Below are 26,646 nucleotides of genomic sequence, written 5' to 3'. Positions count from 1 at the left end.
TTGTTGGCTGCTTCTTTGAGCAAGGGGAGAGCTAAGTGAGCCGAAGCCCCCTCCATGAAGGCTGGGCAGACAGACTCACTGGGCACCGTATGAAGCATCTGATTGGAGGATGGACGCGCACGTCCATCCACGGGGCAGGGAAACACAACGCAAACGCTTCCAAGCCTGAAGTGTAGAGGGTTGCGTCCCGTCCTGTTGAAGGACATCTGAGGAGAAGCTCTCCAGGCTTACTACCTGGCTGTGAAGTTGGGTCATTGAATGGTTTGACCTTTTCTGAGTCAGGATGTAAGGGTGGTTAGTTTTATTGAACTGTTCATTAGCTATTGTTGAGGACTTAATTAGCGTTGAACAAGTCATGGCTGTGCTCAACAAGAAAGATGAAAACACCTGAGGAGCGTCATTCTGTTCTTTGACACCAGGTACTCAAACTCTTTGGAGAAGGCAATGGCACCCCACGCCAGTACTCTTGTCTGGAAAATCCCATGGATGGAGGAACCTGGTAGGCTGCAGTCCATGGGGTCGCTAAGAGTCGGACACGACTGAGCGACTTCACTTTCACTTTTCACTTTCATGCATTGGAGAAGGAAATGGCAACCCACTCCAGTGTTCTTGCCTGGAGAATCCCAGGGACGGGGGACCCTGTTGGGCTGCCGTCCATGGGGTCGCACAGAGTTGGACACGACTGAAGTGACTTAGCAGCAGCAGCAGCACTCAAACTCTTTGTGGCTTTCCATTCTTTATACATTCGTTCCCTCCTCCATTCATTCCCTCCTCCATTCATTCCTACATATGTTCATTCAACAAATATTTTATTTTCTCCTGCAAATCTTGGGTCACTGTGGCTCTCAATTGCTGAGTTGTCTAAGCACTTCAGAAGCTGGGCTTGCTGCTGGATTAGGTACAAGAGCTCAGGACCCGAGCAGGAAGGAGATGTTAGGAAAGGCATGGGATTGTTGGGCTCCTTTAACAAGGCGCAGGGCTTCAGATGGGATTTCAATTAGCTGAATTGTCAGTGACACTATGCATTGAACCTTATCCCAAGCACTTTGGTTGAACAAAAAAGTTATTGTGACCTAATGAATGGAAACAAGATGTTCACCCTCTACTGGGGATGTGATTAAACGGTCATCAACATTAATAAGGCATGCAAAGGGGCAGGGCATGAGGCCCTTCTCACTGGGGAGTTAAAAATATATTCCTTCAGCTTGGTATATTTTATTTTAATTAAATTTTTTTTGGCCTCACTGTGCAGCATGTGGGATCTTAGTTCCCCAGTCAGGAATTGAACCTGTGCCCCTGCACAGGAAGCATGGAGTCTTAACCATTGGACCACCAGGGAAATCCCAGCTTGGTATATTTTAATTTTTCATTGCACCTGTTACCTGATCATATTCTAATTTCTTTACTTATCTTTTTTGGGTGGGGCATGTGTAATGAAAGTGTAGGTATATATGTAATATGTTCTTGCTGCTAAGTTGCTTCAGTCGTGTCCGAATCTGTGCGACCCCATAGACAGCAGCCCACCAGGCTCCCCCATCCCTGGGACTCTCAAGGCAAGAACACTGGAGTGGGTTGCCATTTCCTTCTCCAATGCATGGATGTGAAGAGTGAAAGTGAAGTCCCTCAGTCGTGTCCGACTCTTAGCGACCCCATGGACTGCAGCCTACCAGGCCCCTCCGTCCATGGGATTTTCCAGGCAAGAGTACTGGAGTGGGGTGCCATTGCCTTCTCCGAGAATATGTTCTTAGGGACTGGGTAATATTGAAAGTAGTTAACACTTCTGAACTCTATACTTAAAAATAGTTAAATGGTAAATTTTATGTGTACAGTTCATTGCTTCTAGCCACAATTTAAAGATATTGAAGGAGATGACCCCGTATTTCATCTAGGTGACAAACTCATGATGAGACTCTCATCCCTCCACTTGTCCATCTGTCTGTCTATCCACCCATCTACCTGTCTATCCATTTTTCTACCCATCTATTTTAGAATTAGAATCTAGAACAAAGGGAATTTTTGTGAATACCTTTATTAATACATTTGTTTGAGGTAAAATTAGACCTTTTCTGAGTGTGAGCAAGTTTGATTTGGTAGTTGTTTTGATAAGCTTTTTTTTAAAAACTTTATTTCCATATTGGTTATTTGGAAGACATTTTTTGCACAAATTGGAGCTAAGTCTTAAGCTCCATGATTACAATAAAAATATATTTAAAGCAGGCATTAATATATTGAAAAATATCTCTTTTATAACTATTTAAAGAATATAGTATAAATTTGGTTTATTAATTTAATGATGTGCAAGAGGAAACTCAAACATGAGACCGTGACTTAGAGGGGAAATCTCTTGGTCATCCCAATGACCTACCTTTTTATTTAATAACTTAGCTGAAAATTGAGGGAGATTTCTTCAAACCTGTAAGAATTTTCCAGATATTTCTTACACAGGAAGAGCGCTTCCAAGCATGGTAATGATGGTTTGAGGTTTAATTTCCATGCTTTAATCAATAGAAAATGCTTACTAGGTAGCCCCCACTGGCAACGGGGAAAGTATGAGACACTGCTTGTTCATTCTCCTAGTCTCCAGTTATCGAGTTTAGCAAAGCAACCCAGTAAGCTGCTTATATCTGTCCTCCTTAGCCTGAAGCCTTTATCTTTTTGGCCATGAAGCCAAGCCTGAGGGAGCCGCTGGCCATGCTAGTTGCCCATAGTTAAGCCTTTTTGTTCAATAACATTTGGTTCTGGTTAAATGGCAGTGCCTCCTCTTATTGGACCCAGGGGCTCATTCCCTGGACCCTGCCTGGTTGCTTACTGGCATGGTCTCAACCTGGAAGACAGGTTCCTGGGGTGCAGAGCAAGGAATCAGATGCCAAACGTGAACGACTGAATCAGAACGTGGAGGAAGAGTCCCAGAAAAGCCCCCGCCCCAGCTTCACTGCACCCTCTCTGGGAGGCTGTGTGGGCTAGGTGGTCATGAATCCTGGGATCCTGGAGTCAGACTTCCTGGGTTTGAATCCTAGCTCCTCCAGTTTCTACCTGTGCATCCCTGGGCAAGCGAGTTAGACATATCTGATTCTGCCCTTGCTGTGTGGAAGTCAGTGCAAAGATTTCCAGAAGAGGCTGGACTCTCCAGGATTGTGAGAGTTTTGAAGATGTAGGCAGAGTCTTCTCTAGGTCTAGAACAGTCTCGGCTCATCCCTTATTTCTTAAACAGTAACCCAGCAATGCCAGTTCCACAAACCCATCCACCACCCTCTTGCTTATTTTTGTTGGGGGAATGGAGAAACAAGGGGGCGATCAGGACAGGGGAGATGCATGGTTCCGGTTCCGGCTTCAGAGAGAGGAAAGGTGTGCAGAATATTCTAAGAGGGTGACAGTGAATGCACACCCCAGCACCTCAGCCATTAGAGAATGGAAGACCCCCGGGGTCCTTAGAGCAAGCCCAAAGGAAACTTCTCGGGAGCATGGATGCACCTCCCAGTAAACATGAGCAATGTCAAGAGGCCCAAAGATCTTTTTTGTTTGTTTGTTTTATTATGGAAGTTATTTCTCCAGGGCCAGTCCCTGAGTGAACCTGACATTCTGTCTTCTTGCCAGAGTCACTGCCACTGGCTGTGTAGTCTGTGTCCCCCACAAAGGGGGAGCCGATCCCTGAGCTGTGTGCCCTGCTGCAAGACTGAGTCTGCCGGGAGGAAGGGGGAGTATCTCCCTACTCACAAAAGCATCTTCTACTCTCCCAGCCTGGCTCCCTGGACCAGATCCTGAGCACCTGTCCAATTTTGGGTGGCGCCTCCATACAGACCAGCGGCGGGAGTGGGGGTGGGGGGGTGGGGACGGCAGGGTCTGGCCCGGCCCTCCATTTTTGTTGCCCTTACTCCTCTTTGTGGCCTTAAATCTTCTTGATTTCTCCTTTGCTGAAGAATTTGAAAGTATCATGCCTACTACGGAAAGTATCATACATGCAAGGGATTTGACATATGACCTCTGCTGGAAAGAGACTGTATTTAAGAGAACTGACCCGGAGAAGGCCATTCTCAACAGACAGAAATAAACAGGGATGGAGGATCATCAGTCATCCTGGGGAGGGTTTTTTAGCGGGGAGGAAGGATCAGATCTGCCTTTTCTGCATTTGTAAAAAAACACTGGATTGTTTATGGAAGGCCAGGTCTGGCTCCTAGACATAAAAGGATGTGTTCTCTCTATAAATGTGCACATATTTAGGATGAGAAGAATTATCTAGCAAAGGCCAATGTAGTTAGTAGCTTCCTCGAGACTTTTGGTCTTTTCTTTCCCCCACTCCTCCTGCTGGTCTCCATCTCTCTCCCCTCTCTTCTTTCCTGTGAGTCCCTGCAGGAATACGGCGAGCAGAGTGAGCACCATCTTCCATTCTTGGTGAAATGGAAGGTCCCTTTATTCATGTGATAGATGGATGTGTGTGCATACTAAGTTGCTTCAATCGTGTCTGACTGACCCTTTGTGACCCCATGGATTGTAGCCTGCCAGGCCCCTCTGTCCATGGGATTCTCCGGGCAAAGAGTACTGCAGTGGGTTGCTAGTCCCTTCTCCGGGGGATCCTCCCAACCCAGGGGTCGAACCCAGGTCTCTCGCATTGCAGGCAGATTTTTTTTTTTTACCATCTAAGTCACCAGGGAAGCCCAGATAGACGTGACCAAGAAAGAATTAGAGTTTCATGTTCTCCAGGAGAATGATGAAACCCTGTTTTCTCCAGTTTCAGTGAGTGAAGAAATTAATGTTAATGAATGGAATTATGAATTTCAGACCATACTTTTATTTTTTTTAATATATATGTATTAAAAATGTATTCTCTACTTCCCTAGTAGCATAGCTGGTAAAGAATCCTCCTGTAATGCAGGAGACCCTGATTCAGTTCCTGGGTCAGGAAGATCCATTGGAGAAGGGATAGGCTACACACTCCAGTATTCTTGGAATTCCCTTATGACTCAGCTGGTAAAGAATCTGCCTGCAATGTGGGAGACCTGGGTTCGATTCCTGGATTGGGAAGATCCCCTGGAGAAGGGAACGGTTACCCACTCTAGTATTCTGGCCTGGAGAAGTCCATGGACTGTATAGCCTGTGGGGTGGCACTCGAAAGTCAGACACGACTGAGTGACTTTCACTTTCACTTTCAATCCTTCTTGTCTTCCACAGAAGTGATGCCAAACATACAATGGGGAGACAAGAACATCTTGTAGGTTATTCCTGAGGTTAACGAAGCCTAGTGTCTCAAAAACCTGTGGTTAAAAGAGACATTTTTGAGTCTAAACTCTAGATTTACACTATCAAGGTTCAACTCCCATACTTCCTCCTTAGGGCTCTACATTCTATTCCAAGCCAATTCATTTAGTTTCCCCATCTGTAAAGCTGAGGATTGTAATAGTATCTAGCTTAGAGGGTTGCCAATAGGATGAAACAAAATACACCATAAAAAGCACAGCCCCTGAAATTTAATGAGTTCTATCTGTGCTAGACTTTTATTGTTTAGTTATTGTTAATATTTTACAACTATTATTCTAAGGAATATAAAATCATTATTAAGATATTTAAATTGTTACTGTTATCATCAGTACAGCTTAATGGTGGAGAGTACAGATTATAGCTGCCTGAGTGCAGATCATATTTCTAAACTGCTGAGAACATCACCTTTGTTCTTTTAGCTAACAGACATTTGTTCAATGACTCTAAAGGTAAAAATTTAGCATCCTTGAATTTGTGAGTTTTAATGGAGGGGACTGTGAAAATCTCTGCTTTCTCTCTTATTTGTGCTAAGATTGAATTTGGTTATTTTATTAACTCTGGGTCCTTACATACTGTTATTCTAAATCACAGGTTGGAGAAGAGAATTGCCAACATGCCAAGTGCTATAAAATATAGCTCTATCCTAACCGAAACCTTCTAGGGATGCATAGATAAAGGATTTGGGAGAAATACCCTGTGCTGTTTCAGGCTTGTCAGGCAGATCCATGTTCTGTGTACCAGTTGGACGACAGTGTCCCTGGAGAGGTGTCATGGTTACTGAGCTTCCCCCAAGAGTGACATTGGAAGAGAAGCCGGGGCTGGCTCCTGATCAAAATGGCCATCCAGCCAGCAACCGCTGAAATCTGCTCCTGGAGGGGGACTTCCTGCCTGACCAGAGGGTCTGCAGGGAGCGTGTGCCTCAGCTCTGGCTGCATTTACTTAGACTTCCTGGACTGTGAGTCATAAACATGGTTAACTGCTTGGCTGGCCAGTTAGTGCCAACCCAGCAGAAATAAAACAGAGTAGGTTGAACTGTCACCAAGAGAAGAAAGCTTTCTAATTCTATCAATTTGATCGAGCTGTTTGAAGCAGAGAATGGATCAGAAAGGAGCCCCCCTCCCCTGACCCTGCTCCCCTGGCTGCATCTCCATGCAGAGAGAGAGCATTTGGCTCTTATAAAGGCCAGTGCCCGTCACTGGGGCCAGTCAGCTCACACTCACGGTTGTAACTGAATTTTTAACGCTCAGCAGAGGTGGAAAAATCATGATGTTTCCTCTTCATAATGGAGCAATGACACCACAGAGAATGTGTGTGTTTATGTGTCCAAGAGTTCTAGAAGGAGGGAGCGAATGCACACATGACATACAGAGGTTGGAAGGCAGGGAAGCTGGGTGGAAAGAGGGAAGCTTAATGACTAGTTAATTGTTTTTAAATAAACCATAAAATCACATTGACCAAGGGCATACTGGGCATTGTCCATGTGTGAACATCTCTACATGAAGTTGTTTCCCAAATGATAGATTCGTTTGCTGAGACTCACACACCAGGGTTGTCAGCGGCTGGCGGGCTCCACGTGAGCATGCGATTTCAGATCCGTCCTCGTTCAGACGCTTCTGTAACCGTGTCTAACAACAGCTGTCTGGGGTTTCTACCCAGAGCCCTGGCGTGTTTCATGCTTTGTACTCTGAGATTCCCTGGGTGCCTAGCAGAGGGGGAGTGGCTGGTCACTGAGGGGTGATATACTATCCCTGCTGTTAGCACAGGCAACCTTGAGCTACATGGGAAAGAATTTTCCAAGACACTAGGGTAAGGAACGGGCCACGTCTACTTCTCATCTTGGCAGCAAGAGTGTTTCTGAAATAGTTTGGGTTGCCCAAAAGTGTAGTTTATGGAGAGCAGTTTGTTGATTCAGTTATAAAAATGTGACCCACAATATGTTTGTCAAGGGGAATGAGCTCTGTTTGTTTTCTGTTGACAACTATACTTTTCATGGTTGAAACCCAGCTTCTCCTAAAGAGAGTCCTTTGTGAAGTTTTGGTTGTTTTTTGTGTTTCTCTGCATTTCAGGGACTGAGTAAGTGGTTCCTGCAAAGTCTAATTTCAGTTTGGAGTGTACTAGCTTGTAAGATCAGCTGCTAATGGACACCTATGACTTAGGAATGAGAACCAAGATTGGGTATTACCCTTGGGTGAACAATGACTCCCAAAGTAGCGTGTTCTAATCTCTGCAAACTGTAAACACTGTCTGGTTTGAGGGGGGAGGAAAAAAGAGAATCTTTGTAGATGTGATTAATTAAAAAATTTTGAGATGATGACATTATCCTGGATTATCTGGGTGAGCCCTAAATGCAGTCACAAGTGTCCTCGTATGAGCGAGGCAAACAGAAAAGGAGATGGCCATGTGACCGGAGCGACTGGAGTGATGTGGTCACAGACCAGGCAATGCCAGCAGCTGGAAGAGACAAAGTGTGGATTCTCATCCAGAGTCTCCAGAGTGAGCCTGGCCCTGCCAACCCCTTGATTTTGGCTCAGTGATGATGATATCAGGATTCTGTCCTCCAGAATTGTGAGAAAATCAATTTCTATTGTTTTAAGCCACGAAGCTTTCAGTAATTTGTTACAGCAGCCACAGGAAACTAATACACATTCTTTTCATTAATTGTACTTATGTGAGATACATCTATATCTAGTTACATATTAATATAAAATAAATATTTATAAAAGATATAGTGTGTGTGTGTGTTGTGTATGTGACTGTTACTGATAGGGAAGGCACATCATAAGGTCTATAGAGCTATTCTTCTTAAGAGCTTAAAATCTGGTCCCTCAATTAAGCGCAAGAGTCAAACTGCCTTAGGTTCAAATCTATGACTTATTAGCTCTGTGATCTTAGACAAGTTAAATAACGTCTTTGGAACGTAGACAGTTCTTTGAGGATTAAGTACACTAATCCATGTGAAAGCACAGTGCCTGCCTGAAGGTCCTCTGACATGTCAGCCCCAAGGCGATGGCCATCTAGGCTGCTCCGGCTTCAATCAAGGCAGAACCTGACAACTTCCATATTTATGGAATGAACTAAGTGCTTTAAGAAGAAAAGGGAAAGAAATCACTTTGGGCTGAGGGATTTACAGGAGCATTAAAGACTGGGGGTGCAGTCAGGTCTAGGACTTGGAGGATGGACAGGTTTTTGGTAGGCAAAGATGGTGAGATGAAGACCAAGGAGACAATCTAGGTAAAGGGATGGTGAAAAAAGGAGCTGTGGGAAGAAAGACCCGTGCTGGGATTTCCAAGATCTGGAAGGAGGCTTTGAGGGACACAGGAGATCAAGCAGGTGAGACAGGTCAGGACCTGGTAGAGAAGGGTTCTGGAAGACTCTTCAGAATATTTGCTGCTCTACCCAGCTACAGCATGGTCAATTAAGTCACAGGTAATAAGACCTCCTGCCAGGAGCCTAAGCAAATTCTTGGCTTGGGATGCTTAGGGAAGTGGGAGGAAGAAAACAGTCCTCTACTTGTGAAGTGTCGGGTGAAGGGATGGCCAGACACTCAACATTCATCTGGATGAAGGATTGCTCTGGGCCTGGCAGTTCATGGCCAGGTTTTACAGTAATTGGAGTGGCGCCTTCTTTATCTACAAGGGAATCATTTTGCTCTGCCTTCAACCATAGCTTTGGAATCTGTGCTATTTAGTGCATTAAAGTATGCCCATTAAATAAGTAAGTTATGCTAACTGGCCTGGAACAAACACAGAGGATAAATGGGCTTTTCACAAAACAAATAGCAAACCCAGTGTCTCTCACATAGCTTGTTGAGAGTTGGAATTCTCACTGCAGTCAATCTTCTGGGATTTAGGTGCCTGTACATGCAGAAGTCAAGGAGGGAGGGTTTTATGCGTTGAAGCGTTTTGAAAGGCAACCAGGGCATAAGAAACAGCTCTTCTAGGCTGACAGGATTGAGGCTGGACAAGTAGCAGCCTATGAGTGGACATGTGCTTTTGCCCAGGGTTGGGCTGTTATGATGAAGGGAAGTGTACTTTTACAAGTATTTCATTATAGAGGGTAAAACCCCAAAGAAGCTTCCACTTGACAAAGCATCCATCCTTGCCTACCTGATAACATGTTGGGATTAGCATGCTTTCTAACCAATGGGTAAGGTTCCCAAGTTGGGCTGAGGTCTCCGAGATGTGGTGGGGAAGGCAGATGAAGCCAGCCTCTGGCGTTCTTACACGGGAATTTGAAAAGGAAAGATTTATCTCAAGTCTCAGTGGATTCAAAATTCTAAGCACAGCATCAGTAGGGTGTCCAGTGAGATGTCTGAGTGGGAGGTAATTTCACTTTTTCTCTTGCTCGGCTAAAGGCAGGTGATAAAAACAAAGGCTTTATTTATAGCGGAGGTGGGATATTTGGAAGAAGAGGGAAGTAGAAATACTTTCAGTGAAAGATTAGGATGAATCAGTGACAGAGGATGGCGGGGAAGCACAGCGGGGAAGAGAGTTACAGACAGAAGGAAATTCAGATGTTTCCAGCTCCTTCTCTCTGTTCTCTTAGCTGTTCATCTCCATTTGTTATTTGCCCCTTTCCTGTTCTGAGTCATTCATTTTTGTGGGTTTCCTGCTGATATCAGGATTGCTACTTCTGGAACAAATCTAGGCAGTTTATGATATAATATTATCTGAAGAACCCAACCTTTTTCAATTTTTAGGAGGCCCCTAAACTTTCAGGTTAGTTTTATTAAAGAATCTTATTTTAAAATATACTATTAATACATGCAACAACACGGATGAAACTCAAAATAACCATGCTGAGTGAAAGAGGCCAATCAATAAGATCACATACTGTATCACTCCATTTATACAGAACTCAAGAAAATGCAGAGTAATCGATAATAACAGAGCAGACCAGTGGATGCCTGAGAATAGAGAAGCTGGGAGGAGGGCGGGGTAACAAAGGGAAGTGGGGAAACCTTGGGAGATGATGAGTATGTTCACTATATTGATTGTGGTAGTGGGACTATGGAGATATATGTATATGCTGCTGCTGCTGCTGCTAAGTCGCTTCAGTCGTGGCTGACTCTGTGCGACCCCAGAGACGGCAGCCCACCAGGCTCCCCTGTCCCTGGGATTCTCCAGGCAAGAACACTGGAGTGGGTTGCCATTTCCTTCTTCAATGCATGAAAGTGAAAAGTGAAAGTGAAGTCGCTCAGTCGTGTCCAACTCTTAGAGACCCCATGGACTGCAGCCTATGAGGCTCCTCCATCCATGGGATTCTCCAGGCAAGAGTACTGGAGTGGGGTGCCATTGCCTTCTCCAATATGTATGTGTCATGTCCATATATACATGTATATATACGTATACAGTAACTCCCCTATGTATGCAAACGTGCATTTGCATGTCTGATCCCATAAGTTAATTCACCTATCTGGCGAACATTGTCACGTGTGTGCATCCTCTACAAGTGATTGTGCTTTCATAAGCTTCGATGAAAAGTACTGTATAGAGCACATAATGTAGACAGTACAGCACTGTGTGGAGTACAGTATATAGAAAGTACAGTACTATATGGAGTATAGAATACAGTATGCATAGAGTACAGTACAGTATGGAGTTTAGCACTGTATGGAGTAGAGTACTATATAGAGTACAGCACTGTATGGAGTACAGTACGCGTGGAGCACAGCACTATATGGAGTACAGTATGTATAGAGTACAGCGCTATGCAGAGTACAGTATGCATAGAGTACAGTAGAGGAGATTATCTTTATTTCAAGCCCAGGATGTCCAGAAGCAAGTGTAAAAGCAGTGGTGACAGACAGTATTGTACTATTTAGCCAATAGTGTAAGTTGAGTATCTAGGCTAACTTTATTGGACTTAGGAACAAATTGGATTCATGAATGTGAATTCATTTGCAAGTAGAGGAATTACTGTATACACACACACACACATATATATGTATAAAACTTACCAAACTGTACACTTTAAATATGTGCAATTTTCTATGTCAATTGTAACTCAATAAAGCTATTGAGAAAACCAACCTTAGCTTTAAAACATCAGCTGGTTAAACATGCGTAAAGATGTGTGCAGGGAAAAAGTCAGGTGTTATAACATGGTGTGCATAGTGCTGGGACAGAGCTACTGTGTGGGAGAGGGGACTTGAACAGCGGCCTGGGGGGATGTAGGGCCAGGATACACCTCCCACATGCCTGTGATTTAGGATGGTCTCCCTCTTCCTGCTGACTTACATTGTTCCTGGTCAGGTCCAGCTTCTGCAAAGAAGGAAAAAATTCACAAGCAAGAAAGCAGTGTTCATGGCCTGGAGCCAGTCACCCTTCGGCCCGTTCCCTTCTGTTTGGTTGGTTCACATTCACATCCCACATACTCCAGAGGCAGCAATCAGCCCTGAGACTGTCAAATAGTCCTTAAAGTAGACCCTGAGTCTCTGTGGCTCTTACTCTTGAGAAATAGGGGAAAACGAAAGCATCTGTGAAGTTCTTAATCCAACTGTAATAGACCTTGGTAGAAAAATATGGGCATAGACATTTAATATTCTGATTTTTTTTTTCATTTATTCTTAAAGTACTTGTTGAGCATATACTTTTAACTGGTAATAAGCAGCATGCTTATAATTGGTAATAAGATGAAAATCATCTCTCGTACCACTTGCTGTTTCAGGCCACAAAGATGACAAATCACCAGCTGATTACGCTGTGGGCTCTCTGTATGTACAGCAAGCTCTTTGAGAACAGAGAAGACCCCCCAGATTGAAGTGAAGGGGAAGCTTCTTAGAGGAAGGAGGAGAGGCTGGAAATTCTTTTTATGAACATATGGAGTATGGCCTTTTCCAGGGAAGGCAATGGAGTCCCCTAAAGACGCTGAAGACTGGGGAATAACGATGAGAAGTTCAGCGGCCCCTGAAGCTGTGGTGAGGTCCTAGGAGGACAGGACCCTAAACAAGAGCCCATTACCAGCACTGGATTCAATGACAGAAAGAGGACATGACCGCAGCACTCTCAGGCCGGGCTGTGCTGCACTCGCTGGAGTGGTGACAGTCCCAGTGCCATGGGTCTGAGGTCCTAGTGGATGTAAATGCCGAGGTGACCCAAAGGAGCCATGAATGAACATACTTTCCCTTTTCAAACGTGGAATTGTGAAGACGACTCAGGGAAAACAAGAGGCGTGGCCAAAACAGGACATGAACTTGTAACACAGATCCAGGGCAAAAGAGTCACAACTCAGCCCGTGTTAAGATTTGTGCTGGGGATATGCACTCTCCAGGGTCCCTCCTAGAAGTGTAACTACAGTTCACAGCAATGACTGCCTGGTGGACTCAGAGGAGCCATAGCTGGGAGATGATGTGACTCTCCCTCAGTCTGGATGCTGATGTGGCTTCCTGTAAATATCCAGGGCTTTCAGCCTGAACCAGGCAGCCCAGGTAGGCTCCTCGGGCCACCCCTGAGGACACGGGTGTTTTACAGTTTTCCACAAGCTGCTGTTTCTCTTATCAGGATGGTCACTCTCTGGCTAATGAAAAACATCTCTCTGGTCCAAACATGACCTTGAGGTTTATCTAAATCGTTTGTTGCTCAGCAGAACAACATATATCAGAAGTGAAATATATGCCAAAAGACACTTCTAATGCACCATTTATCTTTGCTGTAATTGATTCTCATGCAGGACAAATACCCGGTGGGGATTCACAGAGGGCTTAACACACTCTGCCATTATGATGACATCATCTCACATAAAGCAGCCCTTCTGGATGCCTGATAGATGACAAGGTCCTTTTTCTTTTTTAAGTGCTGCTCACAGCACCACATTTAACTATGGGATTACAAGGAGCAACTGTTCTGAGCGTACTTCCCAGCCTTTATTTTCAGCCAGCACTGTCAAGCTCATCCCACACTCCAATCAAAATAAAATTATTTCAAAATCCATACCCAATTGATGACTCTTGTCAAAAGAAACTGTGTAACAATACGTATCTATCGACTTTCGGTTTGGGTCGGTGTTGAGATTTATTGTCTCTAGGCAAATATTGAGCTGGGTGAAGTTTCGGTCAGTTTCGTCCTTCTCAGTCGATAAATCCAAGAGTTGACTTTGGGAGGAGTCAAATGCCCATGATCAAGCATTTGTGTAAACTGATGGTTTTAAAATCCATGAAGGGGATATAGAACCACAAAACCTAGTTCAAAAACTGCTGAGACCCACGGGTTTCAAAGAGACAACTTAAAGGTGTACAATAAAAACTAGAAACAGTACAGGCAAAGCGTGCCCCTGAATATCACATGGTAAGCGCGAGAGACCACCTTGCTTTGAAGAATGGTCTGGGATGAAAAGGTCTCCATCTATGAAAACCATTACATGCAGTTATACATCATGATAATATTAATTACATAATCATTGCAAATGGCCCTTCAGGATGTTATCCTCTGACCCCCAGGGCCGCTACATGGAAGGCAGTTGAGTAGTAATTGGTGGTTTCTCTAGATCCGTTAAGTGGAGGGGTGGGCAGCTGAACCCTGCTGTCCAAACTGATGTCTTAAAGTGAGCAGGGGGCCTTGGGACGTGCTATCAAGGCTATTACACCAGCTGGGCTTCATGTATTCATCGCGAACTGCAAGAACATCCACTCAGCAAAGCCTGTTCTTTGAAATGTCAGCACACCGTTTTAAGTCCTAATGTTGCATTAAACTATTCTTTTTAAGTTACGAAGACAGAAGGGGAAAAGAAGCATACTGTTGGGACATGTAGAGAGTCTCAGCAGAGCAAAATATATCCTGTGCTGGTCAGGATAGGCTGGGCCATACTGTGGTAACAAATAACCTGCATGTGTAAGGAGCTTCCTTCAACTGGTTATTTCTCATTCACACCACAGTCTGTGATCTGAACGGCTTTCTTTGGTGGGTTTCTCCACGTGGGGACTCAGGGATAAACACTCCTTCTAATTTGTGTTCTCGCCATATTGAGAGTTTAGTTAAGCTCATTCCATGTTATTGCTGCCTCTGCATCTATTTTGTTTGGCCAGTCAGCTTGCAGGGACCTTAAACTGACACCAACCCCTTCACACAAGCCCATGGCTTACTCTGCAGCCTTCAGTGTCCCAGGCAAATATAAATTTCTTGGTATGTCTTTGTGATCAGCAGTCTCCCTCCCCTCCTGACATCTGTGTGCCTTATTGTTACCACACCCAGTGCTCTTTTAGTTTGAATTGACCAATCCGGCCCTAACCTGAAAACCCCAACCTACTCTGCCCACGAACCCTAATAAAGACACTTGCTCCAAGTCCTGCCTCCCCGCTCTCTTTGCACTCTGCCTTGACCTCCCTGTGTGAGCCCTTGGAACCTGCGAATAGTAAACTTCTCTATTTCAATTTCTCTTGTGGTCTGTTGTTGAAAATTGACTCACCATCCAGTGCCCCGTGTTCCACATAACACACGCTAATGTAATAAAGTCATAACGTACCATTTTAAGCATATGGTCTTCAAGTTAGTCATGAAAGGAAAGAGAACTGGAGGTTCAGACTGAATGTTCTTAATGGCCAGACGTGGAAGTGACTCTATATCACTTCTGTCCATCTTACAGTGGGAAGACCTTGGTCTGATGAGGTGGTTTAACTACAAGGGAGCCTGTGACTTGTAGGCTTTTTGAGTGCCCAAGAAGTAATGGTATTGTGGACACACAGTACTGTATTGTCCCTGCCAGTCTTTTTAAAGGGAAACTGACCTCCGATGGCACAGGTGGTATAGGGGATGCTGCTAATGCCTTCATCTCCTTGGTCCTCCTCTGAGCTTCCCCCGAAGCTACATAGGCAGCCCCTGTGCACGTGGACAGTTCCCTCCTGTAGACACCCACATCTCTTTGCTTCTCTGTCTGAGGACTCTGTCAGAGCTCAGGGCAGACCCCGGGTGGCTGGAATTTGATGATTCCCAATTAGAAATCGATGGATACACACCCCAGCTTTCTTGGCCTTCCCAAGGACAATTCCTGGAAGAGACACAGGCTATACCATTCTCGTGGGGCTGAGCCTCAGTGCTGCACCGTGGCAGCTCATGGACTGATCGCCTTCTATCGTTTGCTTCTCTCTTCTGGGTCTCACTCTCTCCACTGGCTTGCTTTTTCTTCCCGGCTCATTCCCAGTAACGCATTTACTCTCAAGACCTTGTCCCAACTCCTGCTTCCATGAGAACCCAAACAAGGAATCGATGGACAAAGCTTAAAAGCCAGCTGGAAGAGTATAATCCTGCAGAAGAGACCCATCCCTAGGTGGTGGGTTCACGCAGGTCTCTCTTTGCCTCCAGGGGAAGGTGATTCAGGAAGGAGGGACTTGAGTGTGGAGGCTGGGGTGGAAAGGTCAGGAGAGTTACTCAGTCAAGATGATGCAGACTGGATGGGAACTTGAAGTACTTGTTACTGATACCACATAATTAAAGGCTTCAGCTGCCTGGGGGCTGGTAACTTTGATAAGTGCGGCTTATCCAGGCTTTTCCAAAATGCAAACATTTTGCTCAAAATTCTTCACCAATAAGATAAAAATTCGAACTCTAGATTCCTCAAGATGGCATGCAAGTTCCTTTATCACCCAACCTTGACCTACATGTCCTTCTCTCTCAGCATCCAATTACACCACCTGTTTGGTTCCCTAACATTTCAGGATGACTCTCTTCTCCTGGGATGTTTAGGCTCTTCTTTAAGACACAGCTCAATCTAATGTCTTCTGTAAAGCTGTCCCCAGCTTCCCTGACATGATTTTCATTATTTATTCATCCAACAAATATTTTAAAAATGCCTATCAAGTGCCAGGCATTGATTAAAGTACTGAGGATACAGTAAGGGAAGAACTGACAAATCCCTGCCCTTATGAGGTTTACCTTCAAGTGTGGGGAATTAGAAATAAACACGTGTCTCTTCTCTGGACTTTAAGCTCCTCACAGGCTATGGGCATGTCTTTTCCTCTCTTTATTCCTAGTGTCTGGCAGAGGGCTCAATGCATCTGCTTAGTGACTATGCTCTTAGCACTGGGAGATGATCACAGAGATGACAAAGTGGTGGTAACAGTTGTACTTAGTGGGAAGTCATATTTATACCTTGCTGTCTGGATTTCCTTTAAATCAGGCTGCTTGTTTCATATTTTTGTTTATTTATTTCTTAGGAAAGGCTGTTAATGTGTTTACAGTGATTTTATTAAGGAGACTTAGAAAAAAATAATTTGAAAGTGTGACTCCGTCCAACACTGTGCACAGACTTCGTGCCACCAAATTGCACATTTTAAAACAGGTGAGATGGTCAGTGTTATGTGTGTTTCACCACAATAAAAGGGAAAAAAGTGAGACTAGACACCCACTCTGTACCAGGCACCAGGTACTCCTGCGGTTATGGGAATACACAGACAAATAAGATGTGGTCTCTGTCCTCGAGGGGCCTGGGGTGTCCAGCAGGAAAAGACTTGTGAGCTAAAGGGAAGGTCAAGAGCTGTTACTGATGTTGGGGGAGAGCCTCCCTGCCCCGACGTTCAAGCCCATGCCACTTTAGTCACAAGTGACGCCTCCAACTCGTGGGGCTCAGAGCACACAGTGGAATGAATCAGCCTTTTAGGGGTGACTTTGCATTTTCAGAGATGCCAAGTAATGGAAACAAGGTAAGGCGTTACTTTATTGGAGTGGAATTTCAAGTTTTCCTTTCAAAGGTAAACAGAGGAGCCCAAGCCAGCATATTACCACATCATAATGCCTCTCGGTAGTAATGCACATCTCAAATCAATCGAACACTACCCTGGCAGGCACAGGTGAATTGCACTTGTCGGGGATATTTAGAAATGGGGCAGCTATGTTTGAGAAAATCCTCAGATTGAGAGAGAGAGGATATCGGCAGCAGTGGAGTAATCACACTGACTCCTGACATGAGGCCAAAGAAAGGCTCTCATCCCCCTGAGTCTTAGAGCCTGCCAGCTGCATCTTAGCAACTGGTAGCAACCGGGAGCCCTGCAGTGGAGTCACTCTCCATCAGAGACGGTGAGGAGAGGAGTGTGCGGGGGTCATGGGGAGGGGATGGTGTGAGCAGGTCTCCTGAGGGTTTATACGTGGGGGGCAAGAAGAGAAAACCAGATATGGATAGAGGCCCTGGGGGAGAAGTGCTTTGCCCGGGGGTGAGGTGGCTCAGAAAGGGGACATTTTTGAAATTACAGGTGATGCCTTTAACAGAAGACAGATGTGTCATAATTGCCCGAGTTTTTTTTCTTTTCTTCCTCCAAATCCAAGAGATTCCGATAGTGCTCTTTTGATTGGCCTAGTGATGAGTCTATTTTTGTTTGTTTGTTTACAATAAGAGGAGAATACTGGTGAAGGACGACAGCAGGATAGTACATCCTGTGTGAAAGAGTGAGAAGGATTCTGAGAGTGTGCTTCTGTACCTGTGTTCCTTTCGGACGACATTGACAGGTCCCCCTTGAGGGTGGTTTTGCTGTGGGTACTGCCTCTTACAGTTTGAAGGGAGGGGAACTCTCCTTGACAATGTGTTTAACTGAAGTCAGTTTAATCAACATCCTTTGAACTTACATCAAAGGAGCAGACTTGTTCCTTTGAAGTCCTCTGTTGGCTCCCCAAATTAGCCATGTGATGGCTTAGGGCAGGTCCCTTCACTTGCCAGGGCCTCAGTTTCCAGGTCTGTAAAACGGACCAATTGGGGCAGCTGATTTCTTGGGTGTCTCTGGGTCTGTCCTACCTTTCAGCGATTAGTTTTATATAGAGAATCCCATATACCCAATTACACACCCAACTGGTGACTTGTGTCTGTAATTACATTAATAAAGCCCCAGAGGCCAAGATAAACACCAAAAACACCAACTGTGAGATCACCTGGAACCAGGGAGATAATGATATGTTGTAGGGATGTGTTTTGTATACACATATCTTCTCTGGAAATTTGTTCAAGTCCAAAGAGGGTGTATGAAGCTCCAATTTGTTGCTAATGTTGATAAGTATGAGAAATACAATCATACTAAACATCTTTAGTTTTAAACAAATACTTCTGTTTTTCTAATCTTTTGCATTTTCTTTTTCAGTAATTTTTCATTCTATACTTATTACTTCAACAAGTATGTATTGAGTGCCTCCCACATGTGAGGCTCTGATCTAGGTCCTGGGAATAGTGTGGTGAACCAGACAGACACCCTTGATCCCATGGTGCTCACATCATAGTGGAGGAGAGGATTGTAAAATAAGCAAGGTCACTTCCAATATTCATAATAACCACGATGAAAATAAAACTGGAATAAAGGTGGCTCAGTGGTAAAGAATCCACCAATGCACGGCAGTCCAGCAATGCACGAGACTCAGGTTCAATGCCTCGGTCAGGAAGATCCCATAGAGGAAGAAATGGCAATCCACCCCAGTATTCTTGCCTGAAGAATCCCATGGGCAGAGGAGCCTGGTGGGCTATAGTACATGGAGTCACAAAGAGTTAGACACTGAGTTAACTGAGCACTGAGCACAAAATGAAGTGAAAAAGAATGGCTGGGATGAAGGTGAAAGTGAAGTCACTCAGTCGTGTTTGACTCTTTGCGACCCCGTGGACTATAGCCCACCAAGCTCCTCCGTCCATGAGATTCTCCAGGCAAGAATACTGGAGTGGGTTGCCATTTCCTTCTCCAGGGGATCTTACCGACCCAGGGATCGAACCCAGGTTGCCCGCATTGCAGGCAGAAGCTTTAACCTCTGAGCCACCAGGGAACAATAAACACGAAGGTCAAGGAAGGCCTCTCTGAAGAGGTGACATTCGAGCTGAATCCTAAATGGGAAAAATCTGTCCAGGCAAAGGGCATGGCAAAATTCAGAGTCCTGAGAACCAAGCGGTAAGCGGATGGTGAGCTCATCTCACGGAAGGAGAGACGGAGACCCATGTGGGTTTTCAATGATTCCTTGCTCATTGTCTTTCTCCCTGAGCCCTGTCAAGTAGGAAGGGTAAAGGTATTTGATCATCAACAAAAATGTATGCAGAGTTCATTATACACTAGGCTCTCTTCTCCGGAATACAGCTGGGAACAAAACAGACACAGTCCCTGTTAGTTTAGAGCTTATGTTGCTAATATTCAAGGGCGACATACTCTGTGCACATGAGTGAAAGGCTTTGAGGCTTGTCCAGTGAAAGTTGATGGGGGATGTGAGTCATTTGAGTGGAACACTTGGGCTCTGGGCTCCCCTCTGTCACTGACTGGCCGTGGGGCTTGCAGTTAGTTGGGAAGTCTCTCTGGGGCTCCATTTCCACATCTGAACCTGGGGGTGCTGGATTTAGACCCACTTTTTAACACGGATTGGCATGTGATTTGAAGTAGGGAGGACGTTTTTCTTCCTCTCTTTTTAAAACTAATTTTTGTTCTAGTATAGTTGATTCACAATGTTTTGTTAGTTTCTACGGTACATAAAGTGATTGTTTTACATATACATATATCCACTTTTTTTTTTTTAAAGATTCTGTTCCCATGTAGGTCATTACGGAATACTGAATAGAGTTTTCTGTGCTATACGGTAGGTTCATATACAGAGGTTCATATGTATTTTATATATAGTAGTGTGCACATGTTAATCTCAATCTGCCAATTTATTCATCCCCCAACGTTTCCCCCCTTGGTAATCATAAGTTTGTTTTCTACATCTGTGACTATTTCTATTTTGTAAATAGGTTCATTTGTCCCATTGTTTTTAGATTCCACGTATAAGTGATCTATCGTGAAATTTGTCTTTCTCCGACTTACTTCACTCAGTATGACCATCTCTAGATCCATCCGTGTTGCTGCAGATGGCATTATTTCATTCTTTACGGCTAATATTCCATTGAATATATGTACCACATCTTCTCTATCTATTTCTTCATGGATAGACACTTTGGTTTCTCCAAGTCTTGGCTATTTTAAAGTAGGGCTGCAACATGTATCTTTTTTGAATTATGGTTTTCTCCGGATGTATGCCCAGGAGTAGCATTGCTGGATCATTGGTAACTCTAATTTTAGTTTTTTGAGGAACCTCCATACTGTTCTCCATAGTGGCTGCACCAATTTACATTCCCAACAGTGTAGGAAGGTTCCCTCGCAGGAAGTTTTTGCTGACTTAGGAAGTACTGCAGGTTTCTCTCTCGTGGACGTGAGGCTGTTCAGAACATCTTGCTTTGTGTTCCCATACAGGTTGCCATTTCCTGTGCCATTCTGCTTGGGTAGGTCATGTGCTGTTTTATAGCAGGACTAGGCTAATGTTTTCCTCAATCTCTCTATCAGGATGCTTGGTTACTGCATAAAAGGGCCAGCCACAGGCATTCAGACGGTTGAGATGTGTGGAGACAAGTCTCCCTAAACAGAAGCCCTAAGTTTAATGAGTGGAATTAAAAATGCAAATGATGTGCACGATGGTGGGATAATTACATGATTAGAGGCAGCTCCATCAGACAGGGGCTCCCATGGCCTGTTTGTGGATCCGTGTCCTGTTTATGTCTAGGCAGCTCGATGGAGGCCTCCCTTCGCCTCGGGCTTGCCGTGTGGTGGAGGGGGTGCCGCACTCACCACCTACCTCCTTCCCAGGGGGCCGAGGGGACTAACGAGGGAGTGGGAGATTGACTGATGAAAGGTGCTGTAAAAGTTCAAAGTCTCATTACGCTATTATGAAACCACATTTCGGCATCGGTTACCCACCAACATCCGAGTGAAACTCGACAGCCTCTCAGCCCATTTGTCAAGAGCCGGCAGTTCCCCTCTCGGCACAGGTGAAACAACAATAAATAGAAATTGAATGCGTATCCCAGGTATTTTAATAAAGTCGATAAAACACAGTTGCGCCGGCCTCTTTGGCTGTTGCCAACGCTCACTCATAAACAGAAACCCCCGTGGGGATAGTCGCTGACTGGGGTGGGTGCACGCAAGGTGCGAGCTCAGAGCCCGAGCTGGCTATTTCATTTGGAGGAAAGCGCTTGGTGGATGCGCTTGGGTTACCATGGCGACCGAGGGACAATGCTCTTGGGCGTGCAGACCCCATGTTTGCAGCATTATGCTTCAGAAGGGGGATTTAGAGATGCAGAACAAAACATAATAAAGGAGCGTCAAACCTAATAAGACTAGGGACTGAAAGAAAGCCAGGGACTTCTGTTTAGACACCACAGCGTTCTCGCCTTGTGGGTCTGGGAACCAGTCCAAGACTGAAGCTTGTTCATTATACCTCCCAGGCCGCCGGCATTCAGAAGGGCTCTCTGCATTGAAATTGCAACTTTTTCTCACCTGGCTGCAAAGAGAACCCACTGAGTTTAGAACAGTACACGAACGAAGAGATTTTTCTCATTTAGAAAACATCCTTTTGTACCTGGTCGATAAGATAGAAGGAAAAAAAAAGCCCAGCTTGAATATTGAGCAAGTTGCCAAAATTTAGCCTGGAACAACCCCATGGTGTCTTTATTGGGTAACATGAATATCATTCTCGGATATAGCCTCATTAATCAAAGCCGCAAATGCTCTAAGAGTTCTGATGGAAAGGACGTAGCAAAAGGCGGCTTTCATCATTTACATAATTAAAAAAAATTCCTGGATTCTCTTTCCTTGTTTGATGCCCCTGGGTTATGGACAGCTGACACCTGCTTTCTGGGTGCATGTTGTTTTTTCCTACAACTTCTCTTTTGTTTCCAAGGAGGGGCCCCACCTTGTCTTGTGATCCCCCACAAGAAGGAAAAGATAAGGCAGAATGAAACGAAGGAATTAGAACAGAAGGTCCATTAATCAAGGAGGCATATGGTAAGAGAAAGAGGCTGAAAGCCGAGACTGCTAGTCCTCTGCGGTCACTGACTTGGTGTGTATGGCTTTGCTTAACTCCTGGACCTTGGACCCTGTGCTGCTCATCAGTGAGTCTGAGAAGACTTCTCACCTGCAAGCTTTCTGGGGATAAGCACTGTTTTTTTTTTTTTTTTTTAAACCCATCTCCGCATTTCACACCATGATATAAGCATCTTTGGAATGCCTGAATTCCTAAGATTCTGTCCCATTCTGTAAGACTCTTGGCCTGGAGGTGATAGAAGTCATTTTGTAGCATCCTTTGGGGCTAGAAAGGGATTTGGGAGTGAGTAGCTAGTGCTGGAAAGTCTGTTTGCCCCTGCAGACCCATTCTCCACCCTTCTCTCCCCTGGTCTGTGCCTAAGGAGACTCCTTGGCTATGTCCCTGGCTCCCTTGCCATCTAATTAGGGCCGGGGAGGCCAGTGAATGGCATTTCCCATGGACCTGCATCACTTGAAGCTCCTTCAGAGGCTCTTCAGGGCAGAAGCGCATGGGGACAGCTTAAGTTTGACCTTAGAACCTTAAAACCAATATCTGATTGTTGAATTCCATCTTGGAATATCCTGCCTTCATTCCTGGATCATGTAAACAAATTACCGACAGAATGTGGGCAGGGGGACAGTTGGTATGTTTAGAAGTAGATTTCAAATTATCCCCTCCAGCGGGAGTCTCAGTTTTTTGACTAGGAAGCCATCCTCATTGCGAATTTGTTGATTGAGAAAGCCTACAAAGTGGTGTGTTTGTGTACTCAGTCGCATCCAACTTTTTTCGACCTCAGACACTGTAGCCCACCAGGTTTTTCTGTCCATGGGATTCTCTAGGTAAGAATACTGGTGCGGGTGGCCATTTCTTCCTCCAGGATATCTTCTTGACCCAGGGACTGAACCCAGGCAAAAGACTCAGGACTCTCAATTTTTTGACTAGGAAGCCTTCCACATCGTAAATTTGCAGACTGAGAAAACCTACAAAGTGGTAGGTTGCATTATTGTTCATAATTGTTTGTTCCTTCTCCTAAGAGGCTTGTAGATCCCTGCCCGTCCTGTATCTCCTGCAGGTGATGTGGCCTCGCTCCATGGTGGGGCTTCAGATGCAAATGCATGGTGTGGCCAGGTCTCCTACAGCATGTCTTCTGCCCGTTCAGGCCAGGTCCCAGGACGAGGAGGCACACAAAGTAGAGCAGAAGCCAGTCTCCACCAACCTGCTGTCTCCAGGTGATCTGGGCAAGAAATAAATATTGGCTGTTACAAGCCACTGACATTTAAACAACAGTACACAGATTATATCTTAATCATCATAATATCCATAGGGGTTTGAAAAATAGTGGGACTTGGCAGTTGGACTGATGAATGGATGGATGACCAGGCAAGTCAGTCATACTTTGTCTTTTCAAGTCTGCGGCCCACATTTGATGTCCCCTCTGAACAAGCAGATTACTTGCCATAACCTGGCAGTAGTCCTTGACAGCATTTGGTTTCTGACGCCCTCGTTTCAGAATCTCCAATCTAGAACAATTATTCTCCTTTGGATTTGTGGCAATTTTGGAAAGAGAACAGAATTTTGAGACAGTGGATGTGGGTTGATGTCTTGGCTCCCTCATCTATTTCCTTGTGAACTTGGGAATGGCTTTCAGCTTTTCTGACCACATATGTTCACTTAACCACTCTTACCACTCTTACATACAGGGCACATTTGAATGAAATAAGTTTGGCATGTTGAATGAAATAAGCCATGTAGATCTTCTGTTTGATGTGAATTGAAGGTGCTATTCTTGGAGTAACTAACCCAAGGAGGAAAGAGCCTCTGACACCCTGACTGCTCCTCCTGCACCCCCACCCATTCATTCTTCTGCTGTAGCCCCCAGCCCATCAGCTGTGTGCTCTTTTTCAGTGGGAGTTTGAAAGATGGTACTGAGAAAATCCATCTTCCTCAAACGGGCAGTGGCCACGGCAGCTCTGGCTGGAGCTGGCAGGCCTTTTGCTGGAGATGAGCACTGCTTCAGAAATCTGAAATCTAAAGGAAATATCCAAGCTCGTATGATCTCTTGACAACTTAAGGCCCTGACTGGTTGATTAGTGGAGGCTCTCTCCTTCCCTGCCTGCCAACAACACTTCCAATGGTTCCCACTCCTCAGACTTGGTCTCTTAGGCCCAGTGCAATGGAACTTATAGCAACTGAGTTAATTAGGACCGAGGGGAGCACCACACCCTAGCTGCTTAAATTATAGCCACTGTGCCTTCTCTCCAGTGGGAGGAAGTGTATACCGCCACCTCAGCCCCCTGTGTCAAGAGGGAGATGGAGATGGGGGGTTCAAAGTTCCTGCCCTGACATCAGCCTTCTGGGGTCAAGAGGTGGGCCCCATGGGGCTCAGACAGCAGGGGTGGGGGAGTTCTGCCATGTGGAAGTAACTTTAATGATGTCAGGGGGGTGAGGAGTGTGTGGGGGTGTAGTTGGGAGGTGGCCTGAAAATGACAAGCAGGAGGAGGCAATGCTGAGCCTTCTCCTCCATTCACCTCATTCCTCCCCAGTACCTCCCTGCAGTTCCCACTTTCTATCCTTACAACCCAATCTGTGGAATGGGGGCAAGGTCACCCCAAGGATGAGGAGCTCCGGCCACAGGCCAGCACTGTGCTAAGCCTTTGCCATGTCGAGGATGAACCACAAGAAACTGCTCCATTTGCTCATTTCTGACCTGCAAAAACAGCAGTTTCAGACTTCAGCCTACCACATTTCCTTTCTCAGCCATCTGCTGATTACAGCTCTACTTCTCAGGTGAGGGAACTGACGTTAGGTCATTGGCTCTAAGTCAAGAGTTAGAGACAGAGTGACGATGTATGTTGGGGGTCCTGGCTGCCGGCTCAGCTCAGAAGTGTCACACTGCACCCCAAGACCCACATACTTTAGTCCATAAGCGATTGTAACAGCTTCAGGGGTTACCTCCTCTGCAAGACCTGGCTGGATCCTTAGGCAGTTGTTCTGGTGCTGGTACTGGAAACCACTGGAAGCAAGGGATACTTCTTGCAACCAGCTGAACCTCCCAGGATGTCTCTGATTTGATCGAAGAAGGTCTACCTGGCCCACCTGGCCTGTGGGACAAGTGATGGGGGTGGGGTGGGGGAATGGCAGGGCTACTGCAGAAATGCTTTTCCTTCAAAAAATCGGCTCTTTTTATTTAAGAAGTAATACCTATTCAGTGTAAAAAATGTAGACAAAATTAAGTGGATAAAATTAAAACAAGCAGCAATCCCTAACTAGAGACTACCACAATACTGATGACTGCTGTATGTCTTGCTCTTGTTTTCTCTCCTTCTCTAGATAAATATCGGAGAAGGCAATGGCACCCCACTCCAGTACTCTTGCCTGGAAAATCCCGTGGACGGAGGACCCTGGTGGGCCGCAGTCCGTGGGGTCGCTAAGAGTCGGACACGACTGAGCGACTTCACTTTCACTTTCACTTTTATGCATTGGAGAAGGAAATGGCAACCCACTCCAGTGTTCTTGCCTGGAGAATCCCAGGGACGGGGGAGCCTGGTGGGCTGCCTTCTATGGGGTCACACAGAGTCAGACACAACTGAAGCGACTTAGCAGCAGCAGCAGCAGATAAATATAGAAATTTTGGTGTGGGGGATCTGTTGTAAACATCATTTTCCTTATTCATTAATTCTCTATTTTCTTCCAGAGTTAATTTAACATGGTGTTTGTGTGTGTGTGCTTAGTCGCTCAGTCGTGTCTGACTCTTTGCGACCCCATGGACTGTAGCCCACCAGGCTCCTCTTTCCATGGGGATTCTCCAGCAAAAATACTGGAGTGGGTTGCCATGCCCTCCTCCAGGGAATCTTCCCAACCCGGGGATCAAACCCAGGTCTCCCTCATTGCAGGCAGATTCTTTATCATCTGAACCACTAGGGAATATAACAGCACAAATGAAAAGTGGGGGTAAGAAAGAAAACCCAAACCATAAGAACATTTGGGTTTTCCCCCCAGCTTTCTGAGATATAATTGACATATAACATTGTATACAATATGTTGATTTGATCCTTTTAAACACTGCAAAATGATTACCAGCATAGCGTGAGCTAACACCTCCATCACCAGCACATCATCACCATTTATTTTTTGTGGTGAGAAAATTTAAGATTTGCTCTCTTAGCAACATTCAAACACATAACACCAAATTCCATTCTGGAATTTTTAAAATTTAACATGGCATTGAGAGTATTTGCCCATTAAATATTCCACAGCATCAATTTTGAATGGAGTCCTTTTTATGGAAGGAAAACATAGGCAGGCAGAAAAGTGCACAGATTAAAAGCCAATGACTCTGTACAGTATCGTTTTTAATGGCTCCACTTAGTCTTTTACCAAATGTTCAGTATTATCAATAAAATAGCAACAAAGAAACGTGTCCAGGACTATTTTCAGCAATACCAGAGACCACGGAAGAATCCATAGGTCTGAATTCCATACTATTCTTAAAAAGAACACATCTTCTTGCGGGGGACGGGGGAGGGGGTGCGGCGGGGCAGGGGGATTCAAGCTGCTGTCCCGACAGCATCCTGCCCAAGTTTGGACACTTAATGCAAAGCCAAGTCAAGTCGCTTCT

The sequence above is a fragment of the Bos indicus x Bos taurus genome, chromosome 2 (genome assembly GCF_003369695.1).
Source record: "Bos indicus x Bos taurus breed Angus x Brahman F1 hybrid chromosome 2, Bos_hybrid_MaternalHap_v2.0, whole genome shotgun sequence".
Classification (NCBI taxonomy): domain Eukaryota; kingdom Metazoa; phylum Chordata; class Mammalia; order Artiodactyla; family Bovidae; genus Bos; species Bos indicus x Bos taurus.
Note: the sequence above shows the minus strand (reverse complement) of the source record.